Here is a 20,822-nt window from a genome sequence, read left to right as displayed (position 1 = left end):
GATGAGTGTTAAGCATAAATAAAGTCTCCAGCAATAGCAGGCTGACAGTAGTGGGCAGGTGAGCCACAGCCTCAGATAAACATTCACAAAACTGTCTCCCGAATCTTTTTTTCTTTACTCTTCCTTTGATGAGACAACAACTGAACTACATCTGCATGCTGAAAAACTTACTGAAACTGTATTGCATTTCAACTTGGGATATTTCGTTGTGCTTTGGTTTTTTTGTTAGTTTTGTTTTTTTTGGTTTTTTTCCCATTTGAAGAGAAAATGACAGAACTACTTCTGAGACACCATCTCCAGGATTGGAGGCTGAGGGACTAAAACCAAAATTACTAAGTCTGAAATTTTATTGCATTTGAACTTGGGGATTTTTTTTTTTTATCCTCTCCCTGTCTCTCTGATGCCTGTTTAGCTTACTGTTGAATAGTACACTATCTCTTCCTGTTTATTTCTTCAACACTGGTTTTTTTTTACTTGTTTGTTTGTTTTTCCTTTTTTCTTTACTTTCCCTCTCCTCTCACCCTTCCATTCTAGATATCACCATTGTTATTATTTCAAGCTAGAAAATACTTAATGGCACACAGTACATGGACAGTAACAATAGCAAGGGCAATGATGGGAAGATGGAAAAAAAAGGGAAACCAGTTTCCCCACAGCAAAAAATTAGTATAGGAACCAGAGGGAAATGAAGAAAACAGATACTTAGATCCAGACTCCAACAAAATGAAGATAAACTATGCCAAAGAACCCAATGAAGCCCACAAGAACAATCTGAAAGAAGAAATCCTGCAAGTAATCAATGAAAATTTTATAGAGATGATACTGGATGTGGTCAAACAAAATGTATGGGAGATACTCAAGAAATTCCAAGACACAAAAATAGAGAATTTGAGAAAGCACAAGAACAAATAAAAGAAACCATAGAAGCACTGTATAAACACAAAAGTGAAATAAAGAACATGATTAATAAAGAGATAAATGAACTCAGATCAAAAATAGACAATATTAAAGAGGAAGTGACTCAGGATATGGGAAACCTCAGAAAAAAGAATGAAACAGAAATGCAAAACAAAATGGAAGGCCAATCCAGCAGAATAGAACAAGCAGAAGACAGAATCTCAGAACTCGAGATGAAATGGTAATTAAAGGAAAAACCGAAGAACTATTAGTTAAACAATTCAAGACCTGTGAAAAGAAAATGCAAGAACTCACTGACTCCATCAAAAGACCAAACCTGAGAATCATAGGTATTGAAGAAGGAGAAGAGGTGCAAGCAAAAGGAATGTGTAATATATTCAACAAAGTAATTACAGAAAATTTCCCAAATCTATGGAAATCTATGCCCATACAGGTGCACAAGGACTGCAGAACACCAAACAGACCTGACCAAAATAGAACTACCCCATGGCATATTATCATTAAAACAACAAGTAAAGAGACTTGAGAAAGAATATTCAAGGCTGTAAGAGAGAAAAAACAAATAACATACAAAGGTAAACCCATCAAAATCACAGCAGACTTCTCAGCAGAAACATTAAAAGAAGAATAGCTTGGGGTGAGGTCCTCTGGGCACTGAATGAAAATAACTTCAACCCTAGGACACTCTACCCAGCAAAACTATAATTCAAAATAGATGAAGCAATAAAAGTCTTCCATGATAAGCAGAAACTAAAACAATATGTGACCACAAAGCCACCACTACAAAAGATTCTTCAAGGGATTCTGCACACAGAAAGTGAAACCCAACATAATCATGAAAGGGCAGGTGGCACCAAACTACAAGAAAAAAAAGCAAGAAAGTAGAAACATTGATTTAACTACACACAATCAACCCTCAAACAACTAAGACAACTAAATGATAGGAATCACACATACCTATCAGTACTAATGCTTAGTACTGATGTTAATGGACTTAGTACTAATGTTAATGGACTTAACTCCCCCAACAAAAGGCACTGTTTGACGAACTGGATTAAAAAGGAAGATCCAACTATTTGTTGCTTAAAAGAGACCCATCTCACCAATAGAAATAAACATAGGCTTAGGATGAAAGCCTGGAAGAAGATTTACCAAGCCAATGGCCCCTGAAAACAGGCAGGAGTAGCAATACTTATTGCGGACAAAGTAGACTTCAAACCTACATTGATCAAATGAGATAAAGAAGGGCACTCCATACTAATAAAAGGGGAAATACAACAAAAGGAAATAACAATTATCAACCTATATGCACCCAATGTCAATGCACCCAATTTCATCAAACGTACCCTGAAGGACCTAAAAGCATATATTAACTCCAACACAGTGGTTGTGGGAGACTATAACACCCCATTATCATCAATAGATAGGTCATCCAAACAAAAAATCAACAAAGAAATCCTAGATCTAAAACAAACCATAGATCAAATGGACCTAGTTGATGTCTATGGAACATTTCATCCAACTTCTACACAATATACATTCTTCTCAGCAGCCCACGGAACCTACTTTGAAATAGATCATATCCTAGGGCACAAAGCAAGCCTAAGCAAATATAAGAAAATAGAAATAATACCATACATTCTATCTGATCACAATGCAATAAAACTAGAACTCAACAACAAAAGTAAAGACAAAAAACATGCAAACAGCTGGAAACTGAATAACTCATTGCTTAATGAACAATGGGTCATTGATGAAATAAAAGAGGAAATTAAAAAGTTCCTGGAAGTCAATGAAAATGAAAACACAACCTACCGGTCCTATGAGACACAGCAAAGGCAGTCCTGAGAGGAAAGTTTATAGCCATGAGGCCATATATTAAAAAGACTGAAAGGTCTCAAATCAATGACCTAATGATACATCTCAAACTCCTAGAAAAACAAGAACAAGCAAATCCCAAAACAAATAGAAGGAGAGAAATAATAAAAATAAGAGCTGAAATCAATGAAATAGAAACCAAAAAAAGCATACAAAGAGTTAATGAAACAAAAAGCTGGCTCTTTGAAAAAATAAACAAGATCAATAGATCCCTGGCAAACCTGACTAAAATGAAGAGAGAAAAAAAACCTAAATTAGTAGAATCAGGAATGCAAAAGGGGAGAAAACAACAAACACCATGGAAGTCCAAGAAATCATGAGAAACTACTTTGAGAACCTATATTTGAATAAATTTGAAAATCTTAAAGAAATGGACAGATTTCTAGATACATATGATCATCCAAAACTGAACAAAGAGGACATTAATCACCTGAATAGATCTATAACACAAAATGAAATTGAAGCAGCAATCAAGAGTCTCCACAAAAAGAAAAGTCCAGGATGTGATACATTCTCTGCTGAATTCTATCAGTCCTTTAAAGAAGAACTGATACCAACTCTCCTTAAACTGTTCCACGAAATAGAAAGGGAAGGAAAAACTGCCTAACACATTTTATGAAGCCAGTATTATACTTATCCCAAAATCAGGCAAAAACACCTCCAAAAAGGAGAACTATAGGCCAATCTCCTTAATGAACATTGATGCAAAAATCCTCAATAAAATAATGGCAAACCAATTCAACAACACATCAAAAAGATCATTCACCACAACCAAGTAGGCTTCATCCCAGGAATGCAGGGGTGGTTCAACATATGAAAATCAATAAGCATAATAAATCACATACACAGAAGTAAAGACAAAAACCACTTCATCTTCTCAATGGATGCATAAAAAGCCTTTGATAAGATCCAACACCATTTCATGATAAAAGTTCTAAGAAAACTAGGAATAGAAGGAAAATACCTCAACATTATAAAAGCTATATATAACAAACCAACATCCAGCTTTATATTTAACAGAAAAAACTGAAACCATTCCCTCTAAAATCAGGAACCAGACAAGGATGCCCACTATCTACACTCCTATTCAACATAGTACTGGAATTCCTAGCCAGAGCAACTAGGCAAGAAGAAGGAATAAAAGGAATACAAATAGGTAAAGAAACAGTCAAAATATCCCTATTTGCAGACAATATGCTCCTACACCTTAAAGACCCATAAAACTTTACTCAAAAACTCCTAGACACCATCAATAGCTATAGCAAGGTAGTGGGATATAAAATCAACATAGAAAAATCACTAGCATTTCTATGCACTAATAATGAACAAACTGAGAAAGAATATATGAAAACAATTCAATTTACAATAGCCTCAAAAAAATCAAATATCTAGACATAAACTTAACAAAGGATGTGAACAACTTCTACAAGGAAAACTATAAACCTCTGAAGAAAGAGATTGAGGAAGACTATAGAAAGTGGAGAGATCTCCCATGCTCATGGATTGATAGAATCAACATAATAAAAATGTCTATACTCCCAAAAGCAATCTACATGCTTAATGCAATTCCCATCAAAATCCCAATGACATTCATCAAAGAGATTGAAAACCTACCATTGAATTTATATGGAAACAAAAGAGGCCACGAATAGCCAAGGCAATACTCAGTAAAAAGAACAACGCTGGAGGTATCACAATCCCCGACTTCAAACTATATTACAAAGCAATAGCATGGTACTGGCACAAAAACAGACATGAAGACCAGTAGAACAGAATGGAGGACCCAGATATGAAGCCACACAACTATAACGCCTTTAACAAAGGCGCTAAAAATATATGATGGGGAAAAGACAGCCTCTTCAACAAAAACTGCTGGGAAAACTGGTTAGCACTCTGCAAAAAACTGAAACTAGATCCATGTTTATCACCCTATACCAATATTAACTCAAAATGGATCAAGGATCTTAATATCAGACCCCAAACTCTAAAGTTGGTACAGGAAAGAGTAGGAAATACTCTGGAACTAATAGGTATAGTCAAGAACTTTTCAATGGAACCCCAGCAGCTCAGCAACTAAGAGATAGCATAGATAAATGGGACTTCATAAAACTAAAACGCTTCTGCTCAACAAAAGAAATGGTCTCTAAACTGAAGAGAACACCCACAGAGTGGGAGAAAATATTTGCCAGCTATACGTCAGACAAAGGACTGATAACTAGAATATATAGGGAACTTAAAAAACTAAATTCTCCCAAAATTAATGAACCAATAAAGGAATGGGCAAGTGAACTAAAAAGAACTTTCTCAAAAGAAGAAATTCAAATGGCCAAAAAACACATGAAAAAATGCTCACCATCTCTAGCAATAAAGGAAATGCAAATTAAAACCACACTAAGATTCCACCTCACCCCTGTTAGAATAGCCATCATTAGCAACACCACTAACAACAGGTGTTGGTGAGGATGTGGGGGAAAAGGAACCCTGTTACACTGCTGGTGGGAATGCAAACTAGTACAACCACTCTGGAAAAAAATTTGGGGGCTTTTTAAAAATCTAAACATAGATCTACCATATGATCCAGCAATACCACTCTTGGGGATATACCCAAAAGACTGTGACACAGGTTACTCCAGAGGCACCTGCACACCCATGTTTATTGCGGCACTATTCACAATAGCCAAGTTATGGAAACAGCCAAAATGCCCCACTACTGACAAATGGATTAAGAAAATGTGGTATTTGTACACAATGGAATTTTATGCAGCCATGAAGAAGAACGAAATGTTATCATTCACAGGTAAATGGATGGAATTGGAGAACATCATTCTGAGTGAGTTTAGCCTGGCCCAAAAGACCAAAAATCGTATGTTCTCCCTCATATGCGGACGTTAGATCAAGGGCAAACACAACAAGGGGATTGGACTTTGATCACATGGTAAAGTGAGAGCACACAAGGCAGGTATGAGGATAGATAAAACACCTAAAAAACTAGATAGCATTTGTTACCCTCAATGCAGAGAAACTAAAGCAGAAACTTTAAAGTGACCGAGGCCAATAGGAGAAGGGGACCAGGAACCAGAGAAAAGGTTAGTTCGAGAAGAACTAACTTAGAAGGTAACACACATGTACAGGAAAGCAATGCTAGTCAACTCCCTATATAGCTATCCTTATTTCAACTAGCAAGCTATCCTTATTTCAACTAGCAAAAACCCTTGGTCCTTCCTATTATTGCTTATACTCTCTCTTCAACAAAATTAGAGATAAGGGCAAAATAGTTTCTGCCTGGTTGAGGTGCTAGAGGGGGTAAGGGAGGGAGCGGGGGGGGGGGAAGGGGAGAGAAATGACCCAAACATTGTATGCACATATGAATATAATAATAAAAGAAAAATAAAAGAAGGAAAAGCCTGAGATCCCTTTGTTAATTAGGGAAAAGCCAAAATTCCTGCATAGACAGAAAGGAGTGAGTTGACTCACTCCTTCCTTTTATTTGCACAGTTCATTCAGCAACAAACAGTAATAGAAACACACACACTTTTCATCATATGTAATGTTAGACATGACTGTAGATTCCCAAACTATTTACAACATAAATGAGTGGTCTGTGGGCCAACGCAAATATACATTGACCAGATCATATATCAGATCAGATCATATTCTTTCTGCTATGGAGAACTTGGCCTGAAGTTTGGCTTGACACACAGGGTAGACTTGTTGCTCCAGCTGTGTCTGATAAGCAGATGACTTCGTGTAAGTCCTCCACTAACTAGCCAATTACAGCAACGTAAAGGTCTCATTGAACTGAGTCATGTATCTGCACCTTGATTTAGGCAATAAAGAAATACTCTTCACTCTTAGCAAATCTATGAAACGAACTTCTGATTTTTCTTGTTTCTGATGAGTTCTTGATTCTGATGAGCTGCAAATGTACTATGTGTCTCAAAGTCCTTGAAGCTTTCTTTAGAAATTGGGAATAATGGATTTTCTTTTATTTTAGAGATTTATACAGAAATAGTCAGGGATGAGATAAATTTACTGAACATGAATTATTATTTACCAAATTTTACTGATTTTCACTAAACTTTTACAGTATAAGGCATTTTTTGGATCCGTTACGTATTAGACAAGGTTCTCTAGAGAAACAGAACCAATCGGATATGTACAGATATATAGAAAAATATTTATTGTGAGGGAGTCTTACATGATTATGGAGTGAGAAGTCCCATGATCCGCAATCTGCAAGTTGGAGGCCATAAAAACTGGTGGTGTAATTCCAGTCCAAGCCCTAATTGTCAAGAACTGGGACACCAGTGCTCCAGGGTAGGAAAAGACCAATCAGTGTTCCACCCTTCCTCCACTTATTCTTTTATTTGTGATTGAATTACATTCTTCTGCATGGGGGAGGGTGATAGTCCTTTGTTTACTGATTCAAAGGAATAAAAAAATAAACTGAAAAGTGCTTTGAACTGAATGACAATGGAAATACAACATATAAAATTTTGTAGGATATTGTTAAATCCCTACTAAGGGAGAAATTTATAGAATTAAATGGCTATATTAGAAAAGAAGAAAATTCTCAAATCAATAAACTCAGCTTCTACCTAGGTAAACAAGAAAAAGAAGGGAAAATTAAACTCAAGATAGATAGAAGAAAATAAAGATCACAGAAATCAATAAAATAGAAAATACAGTAAAAAATTTACTTTGTAGTTTAAAACCTTACCCCCCAAAATAACCTGCAAGCCTAGATGCCTTTTCTGTGTATAAGCTGAAGTAATGCCAATTTTGCACAAACCCATGCGAGTCAACTCCCTGTATAGCTATCCTATCTCAACTAGCAAAAACCCTTGTTCCTTCCTATTATTGCTTACACTCTCTCTTCAACAAAACTAGAGATAAGGGCAAAATAGTTTCTGCCTGGTAGCGAGGAGTTAGGGAGAGTAAGGGAGGGAGTGGGGGGTGGGATAAGAGAAGGGGTGGGTGAGGGGGAGAGAAATGACCCAAACATTGTATGCACATATGATTAAAAAAAAAGAAAAAGAAAATGGAAATGGATGGAATAAATACCAACGCATTCTATGAAGTGAGCATTACTCTGGTACAAAAATGAGAAAAAGACATTATGAGAAAAGAAAGCCACAGACCAACAGGTATTATGAACAACAAGAAATTTAGCACATTGAATCCAACAATACATAAATAGGATGATAATACATATGTTCCAGGAGTACAAGATTGTTTTCTCCTTTAAAAAAAATCTGTTAATATAGGCCAGGCACAGTGGCTCACCCCTGTAATCCCAGCTACTCAGAAGGAGATCTGGAAAACCCAGGTCAGCCCAGGAAAAAAAGACCCTCCACCCTATCTCAACCAATAGCTGGGCATGGCGTTATGTTACTGTCATCCCAGTTATAGGGAAGCATAAATATTGCAGTCCAGGCCAACCTAGGCAAAAACACAAAACCCTATTTGAAAAATGACCAATGCAAAAAGGGATGACAGTGTGGCACAGTACTAAAGTACCTGCTTACCAAGTTTGAGGCCCTGAGTTCAAACCACAGTGCTGCAAAAAAGAAAAGAAAATCTCTAAGAGAAATTCTGTACATAAAGGCAGAACTGCAGTGACTTGAAAAAGCTGTCTCTCTCCACCCACTCCCTTCATGTGGAAACTAAGGTGATGTCACTGACGGCCCCTAAGGTTCCAGAGATGTGACCTGGAAATCACCCTGTGCCCTGGGGAAATTATGAACGCAAATCATCTACTGAATGAATAGTGATTGAGCCCTTGTTAGTGGTGGCTATGCTATAAACATAGCCAACAAGCATCCTCAGGAGTCCAAGACCAGAGTCTGGCTCCATCCCTGATACAGAATGTGTTCTGCCAGTGTTGGCTGCATCACAATGAAAGGTCATCAATGCATGAGTGATGGCTCATGCAGCTCAAATGGAAACCATTCCTCTGCACAGGGATGTATGAAACCCAAGGGCTTTATAAGCAGATACAGCTTACTGGACTTTTAATTTGACTTGAAAGTTGAGGCAAAAGTTCTTTTGCTATTCAACTTGTAGATATATAACAGAATACATTGCAAATTTACATGAATTTTTAAAGAAAAAATTGAAATGTAAAAGAAAATTCAGGCTTGTAATGGGCAACTTTAAACTCAGGGAATAGACAGTTTCTTTTTTCATTAAGAAGAGTTCCTAGGTGAACTTGAGAGGCACAAGATGAGTCATATGCCTTTATTTTGCTGGTGAGTTTACTCAGGCCCAGATTGCTGATAAGGGTTCTTTTAAGATCGGAGAAAACTAGGTCTTCATGAAGTATCCTAGAGCCTATCTCTTCAGAAGTATCTGGAAAAGTTATCTGTTCAAGGAATAAAAAATTAAACCTAAAAACTTTCTACATACCAATCAACCAAATTCGGGGGCGTGGGGGATTGGGGAAGACCAATGCAGCCAGAGTTGATGTACTTACATTTCCACAAATTAATTAGGTAGACAAAGCATGGACTATATAAAATAAACGGCAGATAAATATGCTTAGTATAAGAGACATGCAGTGGACAGAGTGAGAGAGACAGAGACAGAGAAACAGATACAGAAAGGAGAGAGAGAAGAGAAATACAGCTGGGATAGAACCTTGCAGTTTGGTAGTCTCCCAAAGACAAGAAGGGGAGAAATTTACATTTTCCTTAAAACATACACACATGTACAGCTGGTTTGAAACATCCCAAACTCCAAGAAACATATTTTCACTATTTACTTAAACTGGAGGTAGTCTGTCCAGGTTGCCATTGTGAGGGCTGGATTACATGATCTACCATATCCCAGATCCTTTTTGATACCTAGTGGAGTTTGATTTCATAATGACATGAAACTGTCCCTCTCTGTCTGCTCTGGGACAAATTTTAAAAGTGAATTTGTCTACTGTTTGCCTTGTGAGCATTTGCTACTTTCTCAATGTCAAATGAGACCCGCAGCAAGTAGCTGAAGGAGATAAACTCTGAAAGGCAATCTACCTGTCTCACACACCTGCTTGTGAAAGGGAGCAATGACAAAATGCAAAGTGATTCACCAAGAAAAAAACAGAGGGACAGCATCTGTGGCAGGCACCACAAAATATTATTTGGAATACCACAACAAGAATTAGAAGGAAATGGCTTTTGGCAAATTTATACACCAAGAAAGTTTTAGGTTTTTAATGCAAGAGAGCTGTTGGCTGTATAACCAAGTCTCTTACTGCCACCAACATGAGTCCTTTGTTAAGCCAGATTTATTTTTTAAAGGGGCAAAAACACTTTCAATGAACAGTATTCCCCTCAGGGCTTCCACTGAGCATCTTGTTCAGTTTTCTGTCATGCAGATGTTCACTTGGTTAGCACTCAAGAAAGAAGCAGACAGATTCATTAAGAGACATGCAGACATACAAATTCCTGTTTGGAAAATTCACCACAAATTTTTTTGAGTGCTTGCCTTTTAGGATGGCTGTCATGGGCACTTCGCAGCAGCCATGCCTCTTTCATTTTGAGAGCTACCGGAGCACTCCTTCATACGCCAAGCTTCCGCAAGCAGAGCATTGGGCAGGGCGGGACTCAAGAGTGGCAGGGAGGGTAAGCATTCTGGCGCCAGATGCCCTGTCCCTACACTGTGTTCTGTTCTTCCTGGCATTACCCCCTTCACTTATGAGCTGTCATTAATTCCTTCCAGCTTCTACTCCAAGCAGAGCCTACCTCCCTGATTACATTCTGGGATTATTTTGCTGGACCAGTGCCTTGCTTGGTTACACATGTGTAGCTCCCATTAAAACTTAATATTGCACAGTAAAATGCTGGATTCTAGGTTGCCCTTCTCATCTGTGGGCTGATTAGATGGAACAGAAGATGACTACCTCTCAAGTAAAAGCCTGTGCTTTCTATTACAGCCTGAAGGACTTCTCTGATTTGCTTTTAAAGTCTGAAGGAGGAAAAACAAGGACAGCAAAGCCCCACTGACTTTCCCAAAAGTCAGCACATTCTCTCCACAGAGTCAGCAGACCTCTATTTTACAGTTCCTTAAAACTCTCTCTGGATATAGTCGTATTCTGTGTGGTCTTAGTAAGGCATCCCATACTAAATTGTGGACTACCAGGGAGATGGGAACAACCATTGATAGGATAGAGTGTGTGTAACAAGAAAAGGTGGCCCACCAGTCTGATTCAGGTTGGTGGGGTTATTTCAGGATCCTCTAGGCAAAGGTGGGGCTTATGTTCAAATGGGTAACAGGGTCTTGGCACTAAGAACCATGTCCATATTGAAGCAGGGAAACTGAGTCAATTCCTGGGGAACAGGGTCTGGAAAGAGTAGGGCAGATAAAACATGGAAAATAAATCAAGAAGTTGAGCAGAAATCCAGAAACACCTGTACTATGGAGCACCAGCTTAGCAGTCTTCCAGGCACCTATGGTCTCATGCCATCCTAATTCTAGAACCCTCTTCTAGGTTTAGAAGTTGGTATTTATAACCTGCTAGATTTGGCTCAGGGCATAAGATCTTTTATCACCATTATGGAATAGGCTTGGAGTGTAAAAGTTATGATAGCTATTTTTGCACCATTGGTCAAGCTGTAAAATACATCAATGTCATTAAAAAATTTTCCTTGGGATTAACAAAGGAAGGAGAAATTAGCCATAGTGGTCATAATAATGGATTTAATTAGCTTGACTAAAATTTTCCAGTTTACCAAAGAGCCATTTTTCCAATGCACAGTTTAGGTCTGTGATTTTGAAACTTTCCTAAGTAGTCTTGGTTGGAGTCTTTACTTTGATGTTTTCTTTGGGAAAAGCTTGGCCATTTGGAGAGCTTTCTAAAAAAAAAAACAAAAAACTATACTCGCAACCTGCTGACCTAACATGTTACCACTCCTCTTTGCCTCTCAAACAGAAGCCCTCAATAGAAAATGACTTAATTAACAGGTCTCAACAGACCTTCAAAACAGACAAGGATAAAGAAAAACATAGATTTCTTCTAGAAGTCTATATTCTGGGGAAAAAGGTGAACCTTACTTATTACTTTTTCAGTTTTAGCGGATTATGAGAAGAAAGGAATCTGAAGATAAGGATGTTTTGTTTTGTTGATTATATATCATGCTTACCTTTGCTCATTTTTTTGCCCCACACACTCTCTTGGTAAGGAGAGTATTCTCTGAAGCAGAATTGTAAAAGGAGATATACATGGGCTACAAATGGAAAATAGGTTTCTGGGAGGCTGTCTAAATAGTTGGCTTGAATGAAAAGACTCTTACTTGAAAGCTTTGTACTTGGCAGGAGAGTAATTGGAGGATCATGGATTTTAAAATCCATTTGGAGAATGCTTAAAGTTACTTTTATGCTCTCAAAGACCAACTCCATATCCCTGAGTTCTCTTTGGTTCAATTTTGGTAATTATTTATAAATATAAAAATTTTCTGAATGAATAAAAGTTGCAGATTACGAAGAGTAAAGGGAGAAGTACGATTTGTGGAATATTGTGTTGGTTTCTGAAGAACTTGAACAGAAATGAATGAAATAGAAACAGAAAAGACAAACACAGAGACAGAGGGAAAGACAATGAAATCAGCAGATAGTTTGTTGAAAAATCCAACAGAATTTACAAATCTTTGGCTGATTAAGAAAAAAAGAGAAGACTGAAATCAACAAAATCAAGGATGAAAGAGAAACGTTACTATGACCATACAAAAATGCTAAGGAATGACTTCATGCCAACAAATTAGACAACCTAAAAGAAGTGGGAAAACTTCCAGAAGGATACAAACTACAAAACTGATTCAAAAAAGTAAAAATACAGATTTATAACACATAAATAAATTGAATTAGCCCTTGTCTTTGTGCCTTTATTGTTAATTTTATCAAATAGTTAAAGAAGAGAGAATATTAATCTTCTGTACTCTAAAAATTACATAATACTTTTTAATTAATTCTATGAGATCAGTGTTACTTTGATACCAAAGACAGAAAAAGTCCTCTCTAAAAGAGAAAACTATAGACCAATGTCTCACATGTGACAAAATTAGTCAAACTGAATCCAGCCAAACGTAAAAAGGATTCTATACCATTGCCAAATGGGATTCCTCCCCAACATGCAAGGTTGGTTTAACATATCAAAATCAATTAATATAACATGCCACATTGATAGAATAAAAGACAAAAACATGATAATTTCAAAAGGTGTAGAAGATTCAAAACACATATAAGACCCTTTGATGATTTTAAAAAAGAACCCTCTTCACACACTAAAACTTCAAACTTCACAGCTATGTGATGCCGATGTTGAAAAACAAAATACTTTCTTTCTAAGAATGGAAACAAGGCCATGATATCTGCTATCACCACTTACATTCATTATTATATCAGAAGTAAAATAAAGGAGAAAAATTAAGCATCCAAATTGGAAAGGAAGAAGTAGAACTGTCTCTACTTATAGTATACATGATCCTATATGTAGAAAATATCAAGAAATCCATTTAAAATATTATAATGAATTAAGTTTGCAAGTTCACATACTGCAAGATCAACATACAAAAAAATCAAATGTATTTCTATACTAACAACCATCTAAAAATAAAATGAGGGAATAATTCCATTTATGAGGGCATCAAAAAGAATCAAATACTGTTGTACCTCAGTAGCCTGAGATTGGTCCCAGAATCCCCATGGATACCCAAGTCTGTGGATGCTCGAGTGTTTTATGCATAAATGCCATAGTATTTGAATATAACCTATACATATCCTCTTGTACCTTACATACTCTCTGGATTATTTGCAATGCCTAATATAACGATATCTTTTTAAGTACAAAGGACAAGCTACAGACTGGGAGAAAGTATTTGTAAAATATTTATAAATCACATCTCTGATTGTATGTTACTTTTGCATAGCTGTGACCAAAATGCCTGACAAAATCAACACAAAGGAGGAAAGATTTATTTTGGCTCATGGTTTCCGAGGGTTCAGTTCATCATAGTGGGTTAGAGGCATGGTGAAGCATAGAAGGTCACATCCTGATGGTCAGTAAGCAGAGAAAAGGGAATACAGAAGGCACCAAGTCAAGCAAAATATAACCCCAAGGATATCCCCAGTGACCTACTTCCTCCAACTAGTACCCTCTTCCTACTTTTCACTATGTCCCAATAATACCATCACATTCTGAATCCATCAAGGGATTAATCTATTCATTAGATCAGTGTTCTCATGATCTAATCACCTCCTGAAACACCATTACAGACATACACAGGGGTGTGCTCTACTAATCTCTTAGAATCTTTCTTCCTTCCTTCCTTCTTTCCTTCCTCCCTCCCTCTCTCCCTTCCTTCCTAAAATGGAAGAAATTCACATATGAATAAATAAAAAACCAAAATATTAAAAAAAATAAACTAAGGGCCTTACACTTGCTAGGCAGACACTCCACCATTTGAGCCCCAGCCCTTCCCAGGCATTTCTTAATCCAATCAACTTGGAAATCAAAATAATCATCACACTGGTAAGTGACACATATATAGATAAATAACTCTTCATAACTTGATAATACAAAACAAACAACCTAATTAACATATGGGGAAAAATATGAAAGTATATTTCACCAACAAACATATGTGGACTGATAATAAACACATAGTAAGATTCTCCACATACTTCTTATTAGGGAAGTAAGAATTAAAAGAATGATATGAAAACACTGCATACCCGCTAGAATCATAATAATTAGAAAGATAATACTAGCCATGGATGATGATGTAGAGGAACTGGAATGCTTGTGTACTTTATGGAAATACCAAGTAATGAAGAAACTTGAAAAATAGTTTTGCTATTTATTAAAAAGTTAAGTATGAATTTTCATGTAACACAGAAAGTCCATTCTTAAGAAAGATAGGTGAAAATGTATGTCCATAATGCCATGTATATGATTGTATGTCTAAGTGTTATTCATAATATCCCCAAACTGGAAACAATCCAAATGTCTATGGAGAGACAAATGGATATGCAAGACATGATTTGTCTATACAGTGGAATTCTAGTCAACCAGATACATCTGTAATATGGACGAATCTCAAAAAAGATGTTGAGTGAAATAATTCAGATGCAAATGATGACATCATATGATTGCACTTATATAAAATGCTTAGCAAAGGCAAAAGACAGAAAGCAGATCAGTAGTTGCCTAGCCAGAGATAAACTTCAGACAGACATGAGGTTGCCTAGCCAGAGATAAACTTCAGACAGACATGAGGGAGTTTTTTGTGGTGGTGAAAATGTCTTAAAACTGAGTCTGAATTGCAGGCATGGTTGTACAACTCTATAAATTTAGCAAAATGTTCATTGAATTATACAGTTACAGTGGGTGAATTTTATAGTATGTATATTTAACCTCACTAACATTGCTAAAAAAAAAAGAGTAAAGGGCAAGTCATCTATAGTTCTTAGCTATAATAAAACTAAAATTTCTGGACTCTCTCCTATGTACTGAGCATTAAATAAGTGTCAGTTACTGTTAAAAGCTTCATGAAAGTTTTTAATTACCACAGTAACTCTCTGAGGTAGGAATTATTTTACTACTTTACATAGGAAGACAGCCACAAAGAAAATAAACAAAACTCCAGGGTCACTAAAGTAGTAATCTATAATTTGAACTCCTTTGTCTGGTGTTCCTTAGTGTCCTTTTGTGGACTTCTGAGCAAATTAATTCTGACTTTGTCTCCCATCTGAAATATCTAACTCCCCACAATTCTTACTTTATGATCTTGGTAGACATGCTGAGTTTATTTCCTTCCTGCCTGCCTGGGTCACTCAGTTTCCCATCATTTTCTGTGCTTCAGTGTTTTCCAGTCCTCAGTTGTGTTTCAGCTGTGTCATAGTTTTAACTTGCACCAGGTAACTGCAATAGTACTTGACATCTTGGATCATCAAAGCAGAGGACTCCAGGCTATGAGAAAAGCAAGTTTCCATAGATTAAATTTTGCAATAACAGTAGGCCTATAGAATCTATCAAGTATGGCAGCTTTTCTGAAGACATATAAATTGATCATACAGTGAAAATTATAGAAACACATTTGTTTCTAAATGTGTTCACATGAAGCATAGTTTATTCCACAGGTTAACTTTCAAAATTAACTTCTCCTCTAAAGTCAAAACACTAAGAAGAACCAGACTTCATAAATGAATAATGATTTTTTTCATTAACAACAAAAACAGCTTCAAGTTGAAAGGTCCACTGAGCAGATCTGAAATGTGGGAACAATTCATAATTGAGGGCCTAATGTCCCATTAGGAAAAAATCTCTTTGAGGCATCCTCAGACAAGCTTAAAAATTCTCCACCACTGGCCATTTCCAAGTAAAGATGCCAGTTTGACCACACATTTTAAACATGTGTCTGGAGAATTTTATGTAGCTCCTTTTACAAACGTAAAGAGAAATATATTCTCTGTTACCAATGAAAATTGGTCTTTGGGGAGGATTTAGAAATGGAAAAAAATGTGGAAAATAATCCACAAATAAATACCGAGGTAGTTTCTATCTGTACGTATGCCTGTGCGGGTTATAAGTTAGGCTCTTTTGATACACACATTATCAAAAATGCATTTTGGAAGATAGGTAAGAAGAAAGAAACCCTGACCAGATGGTGGTATGATAAGGAATCTAGGCAATTTCTCTAAACAATTATTGCCAACACCTAATTTCAGGTAAGCTCAACGTGTGGTGAACCAGGTCCCATAAAAGACCACATAGAAAGCTACTCAATGGTACAACAGTGGTGGCAAAGCACTGTTGTAACTGTTGTAACTGTATACCTCTATTCAGATAGAGGAGGTGCTTGATAATTTTTACTTTAATTATCATATAATCCCATTGTTTCCATTTCTATGTTTTTACTTAAAGTCCAGTATGATAATTGGACTCACATATTTGTCTAAGTGTTTACATGAATTTCCCTCTTTCAAAAAGAACAATCTTAGCTGCTGTAGGAAAGTAAAAGTGACCACTGGGACTGTGAACCAGAGTTGCAGGATCTGACTCATGACACAGGTTGGCATTTGGCAAAGGGCTTTTACCCTGCAGGACCAGAGCCAAGCTCCTAGCACCACTGTTCTTGGAGTGACCTAGGCAGGAATGAGGCAGTGACAGATGTACCTTTCTGGCACTGTCTGAAGTAGAAACTTTTCCCAGAATTGTCAGGATCATCTGAAGGCAGGAGTGATGGGCACAGACCACCAGGGAAGAATTATGTTCATATCCACATTAGGAGATAGTTTTCCCCTGCCCTAGATAAAATAGTTAGGCATTACCCAGAGAAAGAGGAATGGAGGAGGAGTCATAAAGTGGACTTCACTATGATTGTTCTCCCTTCTTCCCTTCTTGAGAATCTGGAGGAGATAGGATTGAGTCTCTCCTTTGTGTGAAATCCTGTAATACTTTCAGTGTGGTGTATTTTTCTCACCATAACCAGTGAAGTGAGCAATGACATCCACAAGTACAATCGATACTTCTGAGTCTCAGAGAGGGCAAGGAACCTGCTGCAAAGTGTTTAGGGCATTCATGCTCAAGCAAGGATTGAACCCTGTTTCCTAACCCCCAACCCCCAGTGTCCCCTTCACTAGATGACACCAACTCTCTGAAATCAATGTTGTGAGGTTCACTGTTTATTCTTTTAAATGTAATTATGGGAGAGAGATTGGACTCCAGTTAAGATAACCAGAAGAACCTTGTTGTACCAGCAGCATAGAAAAATCCAACTCTGTACAGATGGTTTTTGTGTTTTTCCTTATATTCTTTCTCTGTTCTTTTTCTTGGTTGGTATCCCACTGAGTGCATCTTAGGAGACCAAGGTAGAACTGCCAATTGCCACTCTGGCTAAGGGGCTCCATGGTTTCCATTCAGAGGTAGGGGTATAGTTCCACATTTGAAATTTGGTTTGGATTGAATTTTGGGCCACAATTCTCATAAATCCAAAAGGAAAAATAATTCTCCTCTACAAAGATTTTTTTTGTAATTTTCAAGTGTCAAGTAGAAAGAGGGGAAAAGTCACAAGCCAAACTATGAATTATTGTTATTTTTGATGATTGTTTATAAGCACCATTTGTCAAAGATCATTGTTCTAGCATACCACTCATGACTATTGAAACATTATCAGGACCTGCAATTTTAGAAACTGCAGAAAAATGTTATAAGGACAGAAGAGGAGCTCAGATTTTGAGAGCATCTTTGTTGTAAAAACTTTCCCCAAACATCTGAAAGTGAATCTGTCCTCTATCCATCTACTAAGTGTGATTTTGTATACAGGAGGCTCTTCAGAAAACAAATAGTGATAAGTATTTAAAAGGTATTTCAAAAACATTAATTATTGTTTATATAACATTTTAGAGTTTGAAAACCTGTTGTGCACATATTTAAGTGGTTCTTATTATCCTTTTTGTGTGGCAGGTACTGCCGTCCAGCAAAGCAAAGCAACCTATTCAGCTTCTCACACAGCTCCTGAGGGACAGAAGTGACACAGACGCACAAGGTATATTCATGACATCTCAATCTTTCTCACAAGGAATTCATCAGAAAACAGAAAGTCTCATTAACCAGGGGTCTCTGTGTGATTACATAGTGCCATGTGGAAAAAAAGCTTTTGAAATTGCACAGTGCTGGACTTGGTACCACTGATGAGGTAGAACATGGATGTTTCTCATCATGCCACAATACCTGGGAGGGACTCTGTGATTCCCAGCTTATCATTCACCGAAACTCAAATGGGTAAAAAAATTTCTCTAGTCTTTAACATGCCCTAGTCTGCTATTAAGAATGAGAAATTAGGAGCCAAATTGTTTTCTCCTGCTCCTCTGAAGCCTGCTGTTGGACTAACACAAAGACGACCTACACTTACTCTAACCTGTTTTCCCCAAGTTGAAGACAGATGCATCCCCTTTCCTGTATCACCTTTGAACCTTATTCATACTGGATTGATCACTTACCTAATCTATTTTTGACCAGGAGAAAATTCTGTTTTGAGTTAGATAAATAATAGTCATCTTCACTTATAATTTTCTTTTCTTGTCACATAGAGCCTTCATTTATAGATATGATGCTACCTTTCCATTAAATGAAGGATAGTCATACACTTCTGTTTTTCCTGTAGGAAGAATGTGTTGGATCAAATCATTTCCACTCTCTTACTCTTCCTCTACTTGAACAATAGTATTATTTATTGGTTGACAAACCTGGAATGAACTTGTAATCTGGAGTATGACACAAAAAAATGCATACGATGAAAGGGCTCCCATCAAATCAGACTGTGGGAAATGGAGTACTTGTTAAGAGATGGCACTGAAAGAAGAGGCTCTCATTATGATGACCAAATGTGGTCTAATTTTCCATCATTGGTGTGAAGCATGAATCTCCAGTGTTTTGAGTAAAAGACTGGTGTAAGTATCCTATTGACAAATCTAATGTATAGTTATTAAAAGGTAGAATGAGTCTGCTGTTCTCATCCCAGAGCCCAGCAGCAGCACTTCCATAAGCATTTGCTGTTTTCAAACACTTTCACACACATTTTACTAATTCATCCTTATGAAAGAAGCAAAAACCATAGCTGTCAATAGTTCATTGTACAGGATTTGAATTAGACTGACCTGAGTTAGAATCCTACCTTCCATGTACTTGCTATATGATCTATGGCAAAGTTTAACTTCAGTGAGTCGTAGTTTCTATCCATTATGAAGAAATAATAATAGTACCCACCTCAAAAGTTAAGTCAAAATAAAATAGTATACATATAATACTTAACCAAGTGCCTGGCATAGAATAAGTGCCTAATAAAAGTCATCTCCAAATGGTGTAAATGTTATTCTTACCATTTAAGAAGATGCTTGTTGGCTGCCTCACTCCCAGAGAAAGAAGACCTGAATTAAATGCTAATTCTATGCCAGTTCTCAGGCATGTTGGCTCAGAGCCCTGACAGTCCCTCTTTAGTCATGGCTCCCACTGACTTTAGTCAGCCTCCTACCCACATCAGGACCAAACCTACATTTTCCCCTTATCACATGACTCTTTCTTCTAAGTTTCTCATTTATCTTGTACTTCCTGGCCTCAGTTCCAGGCAAAATATGACACAAGTCATTGCAGCAAGATGTTTCATGAAGTCAGCCAGGAAGACAGCTTTTCTTAGAGAGACTTTTTTTGGAAAAGAAATTCCTCCTTTCAAGTAAAATAATACTGACTGAAATCACTGGGCTCTGCCAGCGACATCAGGGCATCATTAAAGAAAAGCTTTGACTAAGCAATGTTTATAATTTCAGAGTTGTTTAGAGTTTACGGTATAATTTATGCCATGTGTTCTATCATTAACAGTTTTTAAACCAACCTATTTTTTTTATCCAACTGAGAACAAAACACCCACTTATGACATGGCATCTCCCATAGTAGGAGAGACACTCTTTCATTGAAGTGGGAGATTTCCTTTGGACGCCATTATTTGCTGGTTAGCATTTTCCATCAACCATCTAACTGGCTGGAGACAAAAGAACAACTTAAAGAGAGAAGAGTTCAATTTCAGATTCTTCTTGCCTAAAATTTGTATTTGTCTGGTATGCTGCTAGGAGCCTGCCTTGATTCATGTTTAAGAACCTGGAACATGATCAGAATAGGCAATTCTCAAAAGAAAACCTACAAAGGGCTAACAAATATATAAAAATGCTTAGTATCACTAATCATCAGGGAAATGAAAATCAAAGCCACAATGAGATATCATTCTTTAGTTTTAATAGTTATTATCAAAAGACAAAAAGTAACAAATTTTGGCAAAGATTTGGAGAAAGGGGAACTCTTCTACACTGCTGGTGGTAATGTAAATTAGAATACCCATTATGGAAAATAATATGGTGGTTCCTTAAAAAAAACCTAAAAATAGAACTATCATATAATTCAGCAATCCTACTACTGAGTGTGTATCCAGAGAATGAGATCATTATAAAAGAGATACCTGCCCTCTTGTGTTTATTTCATCATTATTCATAAT

The 20,822-nt window shown here is 36.9% G+C and overlaps 1 protein-coding gene across 2 annotated transcripts in view; it reads right to left on the bottom strand.

Moving 5' to 3' along the window:
- The window catches only part of Odf2l (outer dense fiber of sperm tails 2 like), a 205,842-nt gene that overhangs the window by 82,458 nt on the left and 102,562 nt on the right, over positions 1 to 20,822 (bottom strand). For both annotated transcript variants that reach the window (XR_012449821.1, XR_012449822.1), the window contains 3 exons: positions 18,781 to 18,938; positions 16,955 to 17,085; positions 15,558 to 15,748 (listed from right to left, as the gene is read on the bottom strand). The gene's annotated coding sequence lies outside the window, so the exon portion shown is untranslated. The remainder of the gene's footprint in view (positions 1 to 15,557; positions 15,749 to 16,954; positions 17,086 to 18,780; positions 18,939 to 20,822) is intronic.

The sequence above is a fragment of the Castor canadensis genome, chromosome 7 (genome assembly GCF_047511655.1).
Source record: "Castor canadensis chromosome 7, mCasCan1.hap1v2, whole genome shotgun sequence".
In the NCBI taxonomy this organism is placed as follows: Eukaryota; Metazoa; Chordata; class Mammalia; order Rodentia; family Castoridae; genus Castor; species Castor canadensis.
The sequence above is the reverse complement of the archived record's forward strand: the minus strand, read 5'-3'. Positions and strand labels throughout refer to the sequence as shown.